This window comes from Scyliorhinus torazame, chromosome 13, assembly GCF_047496885.1.
Source record: "Scyliorhinus torazame isolate Kashiwa2021f chromosome 13, sScyTor2.1, whole genome shotgun sequence".
In the NCBI taxonomy this organism is placed as follows: Eukaryota; Metazoa; Chordata; class Chondrichthyes; order Carcharhiniformes; family Scyliorhinidae; genus Scyliorhinus; species Scyliorhinus torazame.
This window is the reverse complement of record NC_092719.1, coordinates 25,231,280-25,249,677: the sequence shown is the minus strand read 5'-3', so window position 1 is coordinate 25,249,677 and position 18,398 is coordinate 25,231,280.

Here is an 18,398-nt window from a genome sequence, read left to right as displayed (position 1 = left end):
AGCCACCAACTAGAGGGAAAAATATCTAAGAACACTGCAAGGAAATTAGAGTGAGGTGCAAAATTAGAGTAGTTATACTGGGGGCTTTAAATATCCTAATATAGATTGGGACAATAATCATGTAAAGGACAGAGAGTAGCCAGAGTTTCTGGACTGTATTCAGGAGGATACTCCACACCAGTACAGTGCCAGTCCAATGTGGAGGGAGGCATTGCTGGATCTGGTTCTGGTCAATCAGGTGGATCAAGTGCAACAACTGTCAGTAGGGGAGCATTTAGGGGCAGTGATCATAGTATCACAAGGTTTCAGTTGGCTATGGAAAAACACAAGGAGCAATAATTCAGAGTAAAAACAATGAATTGGTGGTGGGCCAATTTCAAAGGGATGAGAACCGATCTGGCCAAGGCAGATTGGAATCAATTGGCAGGCATAATAGAACAATGGCATGCCTCTAAAGAGGAGATGGTTTGGGTACAGTCAATGTACATTTCCATAGGGACGAAAGAAGGGCAGAAAAACGATATGACAGCATTACAAGGCAGTTATTTAGGTAATGATACCCAGAGTGTGACAGGAAGGGACACAGTGTACAAACATTTTTTAAAAATCGGCAATGAATAGAGTCAAAAAGGGAAAAACATGGTAACAGGCAAAACTAATGGCTCTTTACTTAAATGCATGTAGCATTCGACACAAAATACATGAATTAACGGCACAAATTGATGTTAATGAGTATGACCGTATAGCCATCACAGAGATGTGGTTACAAGGAGATCAAAACTGGGAACAAAATATTCAGGGTACGTGCTCAGGCAGGAAGGAAAGGGTGGTGGGGCAGCTTTGTTAATACAAATGGAATAAGTACAACAGCAAGGTAGCATTGTGGATAGCACAATTGCTTCACAGCTCCAGGGTCCCAGGTTCGATTCCAGCTTGGGTCACTGTCTGTGCGGAGTCTGCATATCCTCCCATGTGGGCGTGGGTTTCCTCCGGGTGCTCCGGTTTCCTCCCACAGTCCAAAGATGTGCAGGTTAGGTGGATTGGCCATGATAAATTGCCCTTAGTGTCCAAAATTGCCCTTAGTGTTGGGTGGGGTTACTGGGTTATGGGGATAGGGTGGAGGTGTTGACCTTGGGTAGGGTGCTCTTTCCAAGAGCCGGTGCAGACTCGATGGGCCGAATGGCCTCCTTCTGCACTGTAAATTCTATTCTATTCTATGAAAATGATCTTGGATTGGAAGATGTAGAATCCATTTGGGTGGAGGTAAGAAATAATAAGGGGAAGGAAACAATGGTGGGAATAGTCTACAGGCCTTCAAACAGTAGCTCTATGTCAGGTGGAGAATAAATCAGGAGATAATAAAGGCATGCAAAAAAGGCAGTTCTTTATTCATGGGTGACTTTAATCTTCATGTAGATTGGGAAATTCAAATTGGCAGAGGTAGCCATGAGGAGGAATTCCTATAGTGTATTCAGGACAGTTTCCGAGAATAATATGTTGTGGATCCAACCAGGGATCAGGCTATTCTGGATTTGGTAATGTGTAATGGGGCAGATTTAATAAACAATCTCAGACTAAAGGATCCGCTAAGAAGCAGTGACCGTAACATGGTCGAATTTAGCACTCAATTTGAGAGTGAAAAACTTTGGTCAGAAACATCTGTGTTACACTTAGATAAGGGTAGTTATAAAGGAAGGAGGGCAGAGTTGGCTGGAGTGGACTGAGAAAGGAATTTAGCAGGAAGGACGGCTGATCAACAATGGCAGACGTTCATGAAAATAGTTTATGACTTACAACAAAGATAAATCCCAATGAGGAAGAAGGATTCCAGGACTTAGATAAATCAACCAGGGTTAACCAGGAAGTTAAGGATGGTATTAAACTGAAGGGGAAAACACCCAATGTGGCAAAGGTTAGTGGTAAACTAGAGGATTGGGAAAGTTTTAAAAACCAACAAAAGATTCCAAAAGAAAATAGTGAGGGGGAAGTTAAACTTTGAGGGTAAACTAGCAAGTAATATAAAAATGGAGAGCACAATCTTCTTTAGATATAAAAAAAGGGAAGAGAGAGGCTGAAGTGAACATAGGCCCCTTAGAGAATGAATCTGGGAAGTAATAATGGGGAACCAGGAAATGGCAGAGGAGTTAAACAAATATTTTGCATCAGTCTCCACGGTGTAAAACACTAATAATATTCGCAAACTATTAAATAATGAAGGCGCAGAAGGGGGAAGGAGGAAATAAACACACTAACAATCATAAAGGAAAAAATACTAAGGAAACTAATGGGGCTAAAGGCCGATAAGCTCCTGGATCTATTGGACTACATTTAGGATATTAAAGGAAGTAGCTACAGAGATAATGGATGCACTGGTAGTAATCCAGGAATCCTTAAATTCTGGAAACATTCCAGAAGATTGGAAAACCTTTCACCTTTATTCAAAAAAAAGAGGGAGACAAAATATAAGTAACTTTGGGCCAGTTAGCTTAACTTCTGTCATTGGGAAAATGTTAGAGCCCCTTATAAATGACATAATAGCAGAGCATTTAGAAATACATAATATAATTAAGCAGAGTCAGTATGGCTTCAAGAAGGGGAAATCATGCCTGATAAATTTATTAGAATTATTTGTGGTGGTAAAGAACATGATAGATGAAGGGGAACCAGTGGATGTAATATACTTGGATTTCCAAAATGTGTTCCATAAGATACCACGCAAAAGACTACTTAATAACATAAGTGGCCATGGTGTTGAAGCTAATATATTAGCATTGATAGATTAGTTAACTGATAGAAGACAGAGAGTTGGGATAAGAGAGGCATTGTCAGGATGACAACCTGTAACTAGTGGAGTGCCATAGGGTCAGTGTGGGGGCCACAATTATTTACAATTTATATTAATGACTTGGGACAAGGGAAGATAATGTACTACTGCCAAGTTTGTGGATCATACAACAATAGATGGGAAGGCAAATGGTGGGGATGACACAAGTCTAGAGAGCCATATAGACAGTTTATTGTGAACAAAACCTGGCAGATAGAATGTAATGTAGGAAAATGTGAAGTTATACACTTTGGTAGGAAGTCTAAATGAGCTGAATATTAAGACAGCAGGAAACTGCAGCACAGAGGGATTTGGGGATCCTGGTGAATAAATCACAAAAAACGAGCATGCAAGTTCACCAGGTAATAGGGAAGGCAAATTGAATGATGGCCTTTATTTCCAAAGGAATGGACTATAAAAAATAGGGAAGTCCTGCTAAAACTATACAAGAGACTAGCTCTGACCACACCTGGAATACTGTAAAAAATGTTGGTCCCCTTATCTAAGGAAAGGTATACTGGCTTTGGAGACAGTTCAGAGAAGGTTCACTAGGTTGATCCCAAGTATGAAGAGATTTCTATTGACATATAAATAGTAAAAGGTGGGTAAGGAGTAGTGGGGCCACACAGGCACCTAAAAGAGAATTTACCCACAGAGGAGAGTGGTATGGCTGAGATACTAAATGAGAGCTTTGCCTCTGTATTTACCATGGAAGAAGGTGCTTCCCAAGTCATGGTGGAAGAAGAGGTAGTTGAGATACTGGATGGACTGAATAAAGATAGGCTGGCTGTATTAAAGTTGATTATTCACCAGAATGGGTTCAGATGCGTCCAATGAGGGAAGTAAGGGAGGAAATTGCAGAGGCACTGGTCATAATCTTCCAACCCTCCTTAGATGCAGAGGAGACACTGGTGGACTGGAGAATAAAAATGTTACACTCTTGTTCAAAGAGGATGTAAGGATAAGCTCAGCAACTGGAAGCCAGTCAGTTTAACCTCGGTGGTGGGGAGGTTTTCAGAAACAATAATTCAGAACAAAATTAACAGTCACTCAGACAAGTGTGGATTAATTAAGGAAAGCCAGTATGGATCTGTTAAATTTTTTCACTAACCTTCTTGATTTTGTTTGATGAGGTAGCAAGGCGGGTTGGTCAGGGTAGTGTAAATGATGTACTGTACATGGGCTTTTAAGAGGCATTTGATGAAATGTCACATAACAGGATTGTCTTCAAAGTTAGAGCCCAGGAAATAAAAGGGATAGTAGCAGCACAGATGCAAAATTGGCCGAGTGACAGGAAACAGAAAGTAGTGTTGAACAATTGTTTCTTGGACTGAGGGAAAGTATGTAATGCTGATCACCAGAGGTCGGTTTTAGGACTCCTGCTTTTCCAGGTAGATTTAGTATGGTTTCACAGGTCGGCGCAACATCGAGGGCCAAAGGGCCTGTACTGCGCTGTAATGTTCTATGTTCTATATTCATGACCTAGGTAGGTGCACAGGGCCCAATTTCAAATTATATGGATTATGCAAAACATGGAAGTATTGTGAACCATGAGGTGGATTGTAATAAACTTCTAAAGGACATAGACATGATTGTGGAATGGACAGACAAGTGGCAGATGAAATGTAATGTGTGAAATGATACAATTCGGTAGCTAGACCAAGAAGAGGCAACATAGAAGAAAGAGAATAATTCTAAAGTGGGTGCAGGAACTGAGGGACCTAGGAGTATATGGGCACAAATGATTGAGGTTGGCAGAGCAGGTTGAGAATGCACACTGATTTAAAGTGATTGGCAAAGAAGAAATGGTGACGTGAGGTAAAAGCTTTTCACACGCGAATGGTTAGGATCTGGAATGCACTGCCCGAGTGTGTGGTGGAGGCAGGTTAAATTGTGATTTTGTTATGGGCCAGGATTTAAAAACTCCAAAGGGTATTATGAAATTCACCTGACCTATAATGTTTATGTTGAATTTGGCTATGGTGAGCACAAGAGCCTTCCTTTCAGGGGTTATTTAACAGTCTTCCTTGACACTTTAATCAAAATAAGCTTTATTCTAAGAACTTAGTTAACATTTATAAATAACCAAACAGCAAGAATTTTTTTTTCAATTACAAACATAAAGACCCCACACAGCTACAGTAATCTATGTATAACTCTTAATGAATTCCCCCTTAACTGTTCCAATTCAGAAACAAAATCCCATAAACCAAAACCCCCTTTTCAAGGGTGTGGCCCAGCACTCTGTGCATTCTCCCTTGAATAAGACTGGCTTTTCCTGAGATTCTATCCTCGCCTCACCAGTAGGTTTAAACCCTTCCGGAAAGCAAACTATATCTTTTAAGTTACCAAAAACAGCAGGGAGCTATAATCAATGGGGTTTTCCTTGGACCAACTCTTTAAAATGAAAATAAAGAGATAATATCAATTACTCCAGGGCCCTTCTTTCCTGGTCCTCATTACTACAGAATATAGCCCTTACAAACTATAAACCACACCCTATTCCCCACACCCTGTACCTTTCCCCACACCCTGTACCTTTCCCCAAACCTGTACCTTTCCCCACACCCTGTACCTTTCCCCAACACCCTGTACCTTTCCACACACCCTGTACCTTTCCCCACACCCTGTACCTTTCCCCACACCCTGTACCTTTCCCCACACCCTGTACCTTTCCCCAACACCCTGTACCTTTCCCCACACCCTGTACCTGTCCCCACACCCTGTACCTTTCCCCACCACCCTGTACCATTCCCCACACCCTATACCTTTCCCCAACACTCTGTACCTTTCCCCACACCCTGTACCTTTCCCCAACACCCTGTACCTTTCCCCACACCCTGTACCTTTCCCCACACCCTGTACCTTTCCCCAACACCCTGTACCTTTCCCCACACCCTGTACCTGTCCCCACACCCTGTACCTTTCCCCAACACCCTGTACCTTTCCCCACACCCTGTACCTTTCCCCACACCCTGTACCTTTCCCCAAACCTGTACCATTCCCCACACCCTGTACCTTTCCCCAACACCCTGTACCTTTCCCCAACACCCTGTACCTTCCCCCACACCCTGTACCTTTCCACACACCCTGTACCTTTCCACACACCCTGTACCTTTCCCCACACCCTGTACCTTTCCACACACCCTGTACCTTTCCCCACACCCTGTACCTTTCCCCACACCCTGTACCTTTCCCCACACCCTGTACCTTTCCCCACACCCTGTACCTTTCCCCACACCCTGTCCCTTTCCCCAACACCCTGTACCTTTCCCCACACCCTGTACCTTTCCCCACACCCTGTACCTTTCCCCACACCCTGTACCTTTCCCCAAACCTGTACCTTTCCCCACACCCTGTACCTTTCCCCACACCCTGTACCTTTCCCCACGCCCTGTACCTTTCCCCAAACCTGTACCTTTCGCCATACCCTGTACCTTTCCCCACACCCTGTCCCTTTCCCCAACACCCTGTACCTTTCCACACACCCTGTACCTTTCCCCCACACCCTCTACCTGTCCCCACACCCTGTACCTTTCCCCAACACCCTGTACCTTTCCCCACACCCTGTACATTTCCCCAACACCCTGTACCTTTCCCCACACCCGGTACCTTTCCCCAAACCCTGTACCTTTCCCCACACCCTGGACCTTTCCCCAACACCCTGTACCGTTCCCCACACCCTGTACCTGTCCCCACACCCTGTACCTTTCCCCAACACCCTGTACCTGTCCCCACACCCTGTACCTTTCCCCAACACCCTGTACCTTTCCCCAACACCCTGTACCTTTCCCAACCACCCTGCACCTTTCCCCACCACCCTGTACCGTTCCCCACACCCTATACCTTTCCCCAACACCCTGTACCTTTCCCACACCCTGTACCTGTCCCCAACACCCTGTACCTTTCCCCACACTCTGTACCTTTCCCCAACACCCTGTACCTTTCCCCACACCCTGTATCTTTCCCCAACACCCTGTACCTTTCCCCACACCCTGTACCTTTCCCCAACACCCTGTACCCTTCCCCACACCGTGTACCTTTCTCCAACACCCTGTACCTGTCCCCACACCCTGTACCTTTCCCCAACATCCTGTACCTGTCCCCACACCCTGTACCTTTCCCCAACACTCTGAACCTTTCCCCAACACCCTGTACCTTTCCCCACACCCTGTACCTTTCCCCACACCCTGTACCTTTCCCCACACCCTGTACCTTTCCCCACACCCTGTACCTTTCCCCAACACTCTGTACCTTTCCCCACACCCTGTACCTTTCCCCACACTCTGTACCTTTCCCCACACCCTGTACCTTTCCCCACACCCTGTACCTTTCCCCACACCCTGTGCCGTTCCCCACACCCTGTACCTTTCCCCAACACCCTGTACCTTTCCCCACACCCTGTACCTTTCCCCACACCCTGTACCTTTCCCCAACACCCTGTACCTTTCCCCAACACCCTGTACCTTTCCCCATACCTTGTACCTTTCCACACACCCTGTACCTTTCCCCAACACCCTGTACCTTTCCACACACCCTGTACCTTTCCCCCACACCCTGTACCTGTCCCCACACCCTGTACCTTTCCCCAACACCCTGTACCTTTCCCCACACCCTGTACCTTTCCCCAACACCCTGTACCTTTTCCCACACCCGGTACCTTTCCCCACACCCTGTACCTTTCCCCACACCCTGGACCTTTCCCCAACACCCTGTACCGTTCCCCACACCCTGTACCTGTCCCCACACCCTGTACCTTTCCCCAACACCCTGTACCTGTCCCCACACCCTGTACCTTTCCCCAACACCCTGTACCTTTCCCCAACACCCTGTACCTTTCCCAACCACCCTGTACCTTTCCCCACCACCCTGTACCGTTCCCCACACCCTATACCTTTCCCCAACACCCTGTACCTTTCCCACACCCTGTACCTGTCCCCAACACCCTGTACCTTTCCTCACACTCTGTACCTTTCCCCAACACCCTGTACCTTTCCCCACACCCTGTATCTTTCCCCAACACCCTGTACCTTTCCCCACACCCTGTACCTTTCCCCAACACCCTGTACCTTTCCCCACACCGTGTACCTTTCCCCCACACCCTGTACCTGTCCCCACACCCTGTACCTTTCCCCAACACCCTGTACCTTTCCCCACACCCTGTACCTTTCCCCAACACCCTGTACCTTTCCCCACACCCGGTACCTTTCCCCACACCCTGTACCTTTCCCCACACCCTGGACCTTTCCCCAACACCCTGTACCGTTCCCCACACCCTGTACCTGTCCCCACACCCTGTACCTTTCCCCAACACCCTGTACCTGTCCCCACACCCTGTACCTTTCCCCAACACCCTGTACCTTTCCCCAACACCCTGTACCTTTCCCCAACACCCTGTACCTTTCCCCAACACCCTGTACCTTTCCCCAACACCCTGTACCTTTCCCAACCACCCTGTACCGTTCCCCACACCCTATACCTTTCCCCAACACCCTGTACCTTTCCCACACCCTGTACCTGTCCCCAACACCCTGTACCTTTCCCCACACTCTGTACCTTTCCCCAACACCCTGTACCTTTCCCCACACCCTGTATCTTTCCCCAACACCCTGTACCTTTCCCCACACCCTGTACCTTTCCCCAACACCCTGTACCTTTCCCCACACCGTGTACCTTTCTCCAACACCCTGTACCTGTCCCCACACCCTGTACCTTTCCCCAACATCCTGTACCTGTCCCCACACCCTGTACCTTTCCCCAACACTCTGTACCTTTCCCCAACACCCTGTACCTTTCCCCAACACTCTGTACCTTTCCCCACACCCTGTACCTTTCCCCACACTCTGTACCTTTCCCCACACCCTGTACCTTTCCCCACACCCTGTACCTTTCCCCACACCCTGTGCCGTTCCCCACACCCTGTACGTTTCCCCAACACCCTGTACCTTTCCCCACACCCTGTACCTTTCCCCACACCCTGTACCTTTCCCCAACGCCCTGTACCTTTCCCCAACACCCTGTACCTTTCCCCATACCCTGTACCTTTCCCCACACCCTGTACCTTTCCCCAACACCCTGTACCTTTCCACACACCCTGTACCTTTCCCCCACACCCTGTACCTGTCCCCACACCCTGTACCTTTCCCCAACACCCTGTACCTTTCCTCACACCCTGTACCTTTCCCCAACACCCTGTACCTTTCCCCACACCCGGTACCTTTCCCCACACCCTGTACCTTTCCCCACACCCTGTACCTTTCCCCAACACCCTGTACCTTTCCACACACCCTGTACCTTTCCCCCACACCCTGTACCTGTCCCCACACCCTGTACCTTTCCCCAACACCCTGTACCTTTCCCCAACACCCTGTACCTTTCCCCACACCCTGTACCTTTCCCCACACCCTGTACCTTTCCCCAACACCCTGTACCTTTCCCCAACACCCTGTACCTTTCCCCAACACCCTGTACCTTTCCCCAACACCCTGTACCGTTCCCCACACCCTATACCTTTCCCCAACACCCTGTACCTTTCCCCACACCCTGTACCTTTCCCCAACACCCTGTACCTTTCCCCACACCCTGTACCTTTCCCCAACACCCTGTACCTTTCCCCACACCCTGTACCTTTCCCCACACCCTGTACCTTTCCCCACACCCTGTACCTTTCCCCACACCCTGTACCTGTCCCCACACCCTGTACCTTTCCACACACCCTGTACCTTTCCCCAAACCTGTACCTTTCCCCACACCCTGTACCTTCCCCCACACCCTGTACCTGTCCCCACACCCTGTCCCTTTCCCCAACACCCTGTACCGTTCCCCACACCCTATACCTTTCCCCAACACCCTGTACCTTTCCCCACACCCTGTACCTTTCCCCAACACCCTGTACCGTTCCCCACACCCTATACCTTTCCCCAACACCCTGTACCTTTCACCACACCCTGTACCTTTCCCCACACCCTGTACCTTTCCCCACACCCTGTACCTTTCCCCAACACCCTGTACCTTTCCCCACACCCTGTACCTTCCCCCACACCCTGTACCTGTCCCCACACCCTGTACCTTTCCCCAACACCCTGTACCGTTCCCCACACCCTGTACCTTTCCCCAACACCCTGTACCTTTCCCCACACCCTGTACCTTTCCCCAACACCCTGTACCTTTCCCCAACACCCTGTACCTTTCCCCAAACCCTGTACCTTTCCCCACACCCTGTACCTTTCCCCAACACCCTGTACCTTTCCCCACACCCTGTACCTTTCCCCAACACCCTGTACCTTTCCCCACACCCTGTACCTTTCCCCAACACCCTGTACCTTTCCCCAACACCCTGTACCTTTCCCCAACACCCTGTACCTTTCCCCACACCCTGTACCTTTCCCCAACACCCTGTACCTTTCCCCACACCCTGTACCTTTCCCCAACACCCTGTACCTTTCCCCACGCCCTGTACTTTTCCCCAACACCCTGTACCTTTCCCCACACCCTGTACCTTTCCCCAACACCCTGTACCTTTCCCCACACCCTGTACCTTTCCCCACACCCTGTAACTTTCCCCAAACCCTGTACCTTTCCCCAACACCCTGTACCTTTCCCCAAACCCTGTACCTCATGGTCTTCCCAGTGGTGCAGGGGGCCATTGACTGCCTGAACATTGTGATGTTGGGTCCACATTTTAATGAAGAGATGTATTAGAACCACAAAAGGTTCCAATACCTGAAAGTGCAGTTGGTGTGTGACCGTACACAGATATACTGGTGAATACTTGCTCTCTCGGTAGCAGCTATGATGTTTTTGTTCTGTGCCAATTAGCCCTTCCTATCAACTTGGAGCCTCCACTTGGAACCAAAGGATGCCTTCTTGGCATTTAGGTCTACCCCACTACATGTGGTTCATGACTCACTCCCCTTTGTCATCCGAACACACGTGTACAGTGCTCATATAATGAGAATCATGGTGCCATCAGGAATATCATGGAGCAAACCATCAGTGTTCTCAAAAACTCCAATCGTCTGGGGCAATGCACATTTGACCATGTCTCCAAACTCCAGGTAGTTTGCTGCGCCCCTTAATCACAAGAGTTCAGCCTTTGTTTCCAGGCCTTGAGAAGAGGAAGAGGAAAGGAGAACACATTTGAGATATCATCACTCTGGATAGGCTGTCTTTGAGTGGCTCATCAGATTCCAGTTCCCCTGAACACATCTCTACATCACTGTTGCTGCACAATTCCCCCATTCTCCCACCGTCTGCTATGGACTACTACAGTGGCCCCTTGGCCAAAATCCTGCCAAAAAGTCAGAACCAAAAATACCCATCGCAACTTTATCCATCAACACTTCCAGTAAAACAAACAAAACTTGCATGGGGAGAGGCTGCAATCTCACATCACTCATTTTCATGGCGCTAGCTGTGAGATGCGGCTGTGTAGTCTTTAATTCTGTTCCCAGGTAGCTCGGAGATCCTGGTCTCTCCATCTCCATAGACCCGGCACGGCGAGAGTCAGCTTATCCCCAGTGCCTCATCCTTTGCTATGGTCAAAGTGGAGTTGACCAGAGAGCATTTCCTGTTTTGGTGCCTCTCCCTGTTATTCTGCGGAGACATAAGGAGATGCCTAGACCAAAAGGAAAGGGTACACCAGCAGGATGTGTCCCGGATGAGAAGTGGAGTGCAGGAAAAAACTTGGGAAGACAGGCCTGCGGGATGGAAGAAACAGTAAAAACTGGGAAATACGAATACTGTCCGAACTGGTCTTGTATATTTTAAAAGGGAACATCAGTAAAAACTGGGAAATAGCAATACTGATCCAAACTGTTTTATCCTATTCAGAGTGGCTGGGATAAGGCCCACATCAGGAGATAGTTGACCGTGAATGCTGCACACCTTTTCTGCCCTGATTAGATCATTGAACGTCTTCCGGCACAGTATCAGGAGTGGGGGAACCAAATTTCAGCTGATCACCTCCTCTTCCATTTTCAACCATGCCTTCTTGCTTTTGGAAGCAGATTTCTCCTCCTGAATCTCCTTGTGGACACTTACGGTTATAACATCACGTGTAGAGACACATCGTTGAAGTGAGGTGCTACATTGTGTCCCCATTCCTGAAGCTTCTGATTGTCTAGAGACTTATACTGGGTATCAGCAGATCTCACATGGCCCCCTTTAAGCATCAAGTGAAATAGACTTCTGCTGTTCCTCATCAGACTTGTTCACTCCAACTGGTCGGGAAACCAGGAAGTCACGGACAAATGTATTGCTGAAACGTTCGAGTTCCCAACGTGTTGCTGGGGTCTTCCACTATCGGCATAGTGGAATGTTACATTTCATCCCATACTTACACACAAATACAGAGGTGCACAGAAATATACAAACACACTGAGATGTACCTCTAAATACATACCACACACACACAGATATGTACAGAGATTCAAACAAAGACAGAAAAATACAGAGAGAAAATGCAGAGGGCTGACACAAAGAAATATTGACAGAGATAGAAACAGAGAGAAGTCAGTCAAATACAAAGGGAAACAGACACAAGAAGGTGATAACCAAAGATAGTCAAAAGCAGAAAGGGTTATCGATAGAGATTGAGGAAGAGATGTGAATTCCCGATAATGTACAAAATATCTCAGAATGTTTTAGAGTGCAGGGCAATTGAAGGCTAGAGTGACCAGGGACTGGTTTAGCACAGGGCTAAATCGCTGGCTTTTAAAGCAGACCAAGGCAGGCCAGCAGCACGGTTCGATTCCCGTACCAGCCTCCCCGAACAGGTGCCGGAATGTGGCGACTAGGGTTTTTTCACAGTAACTTCATTTGAAGCCTACTTGTGACAATAAGCGATTTTCATTTAATTTCAGAAGGGCTTTGAGATGGTTCGGACAATTGGAGAGAGAACCGGAGATGCAGAATGGAATTAGGAATCGCGCTCTGTTTCCAATGATGCCATGGACAGAGGGGGGATTGACTAGTCGCCAGAGTCAGAAGGCCAATGTGTGCAGGAGGCCAATAGGATTAGAGGGAATTAGAGAAACCAGCTGGGCTGAGGCCATGGAGAGACAGGGAGGTGTAAATCTGTGAGGAATGGAGGTGTGGGACAATGGGAAGCTACATTTTGGACACATTAGAGCTTGTGAGCAGTGAAATCCATAGGGATTCAAACACAGGGAAACAGATTTACACAGATGTACAGTCATTGAGGAATACTCAGAAGCACAGAGGCTTGAAAGTACAGAGTTACACAGATAAAAATATACTCACAATCTTTCAGGTCCAGACTGAGCCACAGAATTACTCAGATAGAATTACAGACATCGAATTACTGAGACACAGAATTACACAGAGATACAGTGATGTCGTTTTTAGTGTGACCTGTTTTAAATATTTATCTCCAGCAGTAGTTCTCCCAGATTCTCCTGGCTCCTTCACAGCCCCTGCCTTCATATTCGTCTCTGAATTCATAGGTAAAAAACAGATTCAACATTTCTATCAAATATGAAATCGACTCCTTTGTCTCCAAGACATCTCAACTTACGTAGGATTAGACAGGATGTAGAGCACAGAAAGGCCACTCAGCCTAACCAGTTCATACTGGAGTTTGTGCTCCCCTTGAGCATCCTCCGGTCTTTCCTCATCAAATTCCATCACCTGAAACTGCTATTCCCTTCTCCCTCGTGAGCTTATCAAGCCTCCTCTGTGCTCCCATACAATTCGCTTTGACTAGTCCCTGTGGTAGAGAGTTCCATATTCTCACCACTCTCCATGTAAAGAAGTGTCTTCTAAATTTATTAACAAAGAACAAAGGGCAAAGAAATGTACAGCACAGGAACAGGCCCTTTGGCCCTCCAAGCCCATGCCGACCATGCTGCCCGACGAAACTACAATCTTCTACACTTCCTGGGTCCGTATCCCTCTATTCCCATCCTATTCATGTATTTGTCAAGATGCCCCTTAAATGTCACTATCGTCCCTGCTTCCACCACCTCCTCCGGTAGCGAGTTCCAGGCACCCACTACCCTTGCCTCGTACATCTACTCTAAACCTTGCCCCTCTCACCTTAAACCTATGCCCCCTAGTAATTGACCCCTCTACCCTGGGGAAAAGCCTCTGACTATCCACTCTGTTCATGCCCCTCATAATGTTGTAGACCTCTATCAGGTCGCCCCTCAACCTCCGTCGTTCCAGTGAGAACAAACCGAGTTTATTCAACCGCTCCTCATAGCTAATGCCCTCCATACCAGGCAACATTCTGGTAAATCTCTTCTGCACCCTCCCTAAAGCCTCCACATCCTTCTGGTAGTGTGGCGACCAGAATTGAACACTATACTCCAAGTGTGGCCTGACTAAGGTTCTATACAGCTGCAACATGACTTGCTAATTCTTATACTCAATGCCCCGGCCAATGAAGGCAAGCATGCCGTATGCCTTCTTGACTACCTTCTCCACCTGTGTTGCCCCTTTCAGTGACCTGTGGACCTGTACACCTAGGTCTCTCTGACTTTCAATACTCTTGAGGGTTTTACCATTCACTATATATTCCCTACCTGCATTAGACCTTCCAAAATGCACTACCTCACATTTGTCTGGATTAAACGCCATCTGCCATCTCTCCGCCCAAGTCTCCAAACAATCTAAATCCTGCTGTATCCTCTGACAGTCCTCATTGCTATCCGCAATTCCACTAACCTTTGTGTCGTCTGCAAACTTACTAATCAGACCAGTTACATTTTCCTCCAAATCATTTATATATACTACAAACAGCAAAGGTCCCAGCACTGATCCCTGCGGAACACCACTGGTCACAGCCCTCCAATTAGAAAAGCATCCTTCCATTGCTACTCTCTGCCTTCTATGATCTAGCCAGTTCTGTATCCACCTTGCCAGCTCACCCCTGATCCCGTGTGACTTCACCTTTGTACTAGTCTACCATGAGGGACCTTGTCAAAGGCCTTACTGAAGTCCATATAGACAACATCCACTGCCCTACCTGCATCAATCATCTTTGTGACCTCCTCGAAAAACTCTATCAAGTTAGTGAGACATGACCTCCCCTTCACAAAACCATGCTGCCTCTCACTGATACGTCCACTTGCTTCTAAATGGGAGTAGATCCTGTCTCGAAGAATTAAACCACAAGTTCTCTGCACGCGGGGAGGTCCTTGGCTCATTGTCAGCTGCTGCTTCATCCCGAGCCATTTTTGGGGCAGTTTTTGTCAGTGGGGGTTTGTCATGGCATTGCACTCAGGAACAGGCCGAGGAGCCAGGTCCTAAGTCTATCTCAGCTGGATCGGGAATTGAACCTGCAGTGGTGCCATTACTCCCAGTCACACACTAACCATTTAGCCAACTGAGTTAGCCACCTTTTCTTATGAATTCCCTATTTGATTGTTTAGTGACTTACTTATATTGATGTCCTCTAGTCCGCTAGTCAAATGTTAACGCGCTCTCTCTGTCTGCTCTAACAAAACCTTTAAGAATTTTATTCGCTGCTAGGTCACTGCATAGCCTTCTCCTTTCAAGAGACCCAGCCTATCCATTCTCACCTGATGGGTATCAACCTTGCAAATCAGCTTTGCAACTTCTCCAGTGTCCTTATATCATTTTATACTACGGCAACCAGATCTATAGACAGGTCTAATCATGGTTTGATACAATTTTAGAAATAATCCCTAGTTAGTGCTTGGTTTGTTTATTCTTTATTGCCTTGTTAATTGGTGTCACTCCTTTTAGTGATTTGTGTATTTGTACTCCCAGCCTCCGGAGGGAGGAGCAAAGGGGCATCGTTAGACAAATCGTTCAAAGTAGCAATGCCAGTTCAATAGGAACAACAACAATTAAAAAGCAGAGACATTTTGTTCAACTTGTACAGGACTTTTGTTAGCCCACACATATATAGTGCTGTGCACAGTTCTAATCTCAATAAGGCAAAAAGGATGGAGGAGAAAATGTGATAAAGGATTTACAAGCGTAATACTAGAACAGAGAGCCTTTGACACAGCTAACTATACCATCCTCTTTCAATGCCTGGCTACTGTCATTCAGTGGGGGGCATTGCCTGCGCTTTGTTCAATTCTTATATATCTCATTGTAGCCAAAGAATAACTTACGATTGGCTTCTCTTCCCACTCCTGTATCTTTACCTTTGGTGTCTCAAGGATCTGTCCTTGCCCACTCCTATTTCTTACCTCCCTGCTGCCCGTCAGTGGCATCATCTGAAAACATTAGTTTTCACTGATAACGCTACCTCACTATGGCCACAATTGACCTCTCCATTACCTCCAAGTTGTCACACTGCTCTTCCAATATCTGGTATTGGATAAGTAGGAATTCCAGCAAAATACTGGAAGATGGAAGCCTTTGAGTGGGATTTTCCGGTCTCGCCACCCTGAGACCAGAAATTCCTGCCCCAGGTCACCTTACCTTTAAATGGTCTGCCAAATTGTCCGTCCCACCCGCGGTGGGTGGAACCAGAAAACTTACCCCATTGCCTTTGGTCCCCACTGCAAATCCCATTCCCTGGCCACTGATTCCAACCCTCTCCATGGCAACATTCTGGAACTAAACCAATCTGTTCACAACCTCAGATTTGAACCTGAGGAAAGCTGCCGAGCGCACATCTGCATCTTCACTAAGATCTCCAATTTCCAACTCTTGCCCAAATTTTTTATTCATTCATAAAATGTGGCAAGGCCAGCATTTGTTGCCTCTCTCTAATGGTCCTCGATAAGGGCTTTCTCGAACCACTGCAGTCCCTGCAGTGTAGGTACACCCACAGTGCTGCTAGGGAGGGAGTTCCAGGATTTTTACCCAATGACAGTGAAGGAACGCCGATATATTTCCAAGTCAGGATGGTGAGTGACTTGGAGGGGAACTTGCACATGGTGGTGTTCCCGTGTTTCTGATGTCCTTGTCCTTCTAGATGGTAGTGGTCACGGGTTACTCCTCTCTGTTCATCTGCTGTTGAAGTGTTCATTTGGGCCTTTACTACTCCTAGATTTGACTTTACAATGCATTTCTGGCTGGTCTCCTAAGGGCTATACTTATAAACTTGAGATCATCCAAATTTCTGCTGCCCAGACCCTAAATCACAGCAATACATGTTCATCCATCACCTTTGCGCCCAATGATTTGCACTGGCCCCAAGTTGAACAATGCCTTGATTTTAAAATTCTTTACTTTCTTTTGAAATCATTCTACATCCTCGCCCTCCCTATCTCTCTAATCTCCACCAACCCTAGAACTCTCTGAGATAACTGCACTCCTCCAATAACGACCTCCTGATTATCCTTGACTTTAATCACTTCACCAGTGATCGGCTTCAGCTGCCGAGCTTTAATCTCAGGAATTCCCTCCCTCTACGTCTTCACCACTCGAGCCCTCTTCCCTCCCAAAAGATGCTCCTTAAAACCTACGTCTTTGATCAACACTTTTAGTTATCTGGCCTTAAACCTCATTTATGTGGCTTAGTGTCAAAATTTGTTGGTAACATTCCTGTGAAGCACCTTCTCACATTTTAAAAGAGTATAACGTGTTCTGGTACCCAGTGGTCCGAGCAGAACCCAAAACGAGCATCAGTGAGCAGTTATTAATGAGTAAGCGCTGCTTGGTAGCACTGTTAACATTATCTTCCATCACTTCACTGATGATGGAGAGTAGACTGGTGGGCAGTAATTGGTCAGACTTGATTTGTGCAGTTTTTTGCTGACAGGACCTGCCTGAGCAATCAGGTAGACGCCATTGCAACTATACTGGAGCAGCTTGGGTATGAATGTGGTTGGTTCTGGGGCACAGTCTTCAATAACACACCGAGGTTGTTGGTGGGACCCATAGCCTTTACAGAATCCAGTGCCTTCAGCCATTTCTTGATATCACAGAGTGAAATACATTACCTGGAATCTATGATGATGGGGAGCTCAGGAGGAAGCTGAGATCATCCATTTGGTATTTTTGCCGAAGAGGACTGCAATCACTTCAGCCTTGTCTTTGGCACTGATGTGCTGGGCTCCACCATCATTGATGGGGATGTTTGAGCAGCCTCCTCTTCCTCCTGTTTTATCGTTTGAATACCCACCTCCATTCATGACTGGTTGTGACAGGGCTGCAAATCTTTGATCTGATCCATTTGTTTATGGGATCGCTTAGTTCTGCCTCGGCATACGGCTTCTGCAGTTTAGCGTACAAGTCATCCTATCTTGTAGCTTCACCAAGTTGGCACCTCAATTGCACGAATGCCTGGCGCTCTTCCTCATTGAGCCAGGTTTGGTCTCTTACAGGATTGATGGTAATGGTGGAGTGAAGGATTTGTCAAGCCCTAAGATTATAAATTGTGTCTGAGTGCAATTCTGCTGATGGCCAACAGCGCCTCATGGATGCCCAGCTTTGAGCTGCAAGATCTGATCTGAATGTATCCCATTTAGTTACAACACAACATGAAGGAGACACCCTGACTATGAAGACAGGTGTTCGCTTCCACAAGGTTTGTGCTGTGGTAACTCCAACAATGCTGCCGTGGGTAGATGCATCGTTGACAGATAGATTGGTGGGGGCAATGTAAATCGTTTTCCCCCTCTTT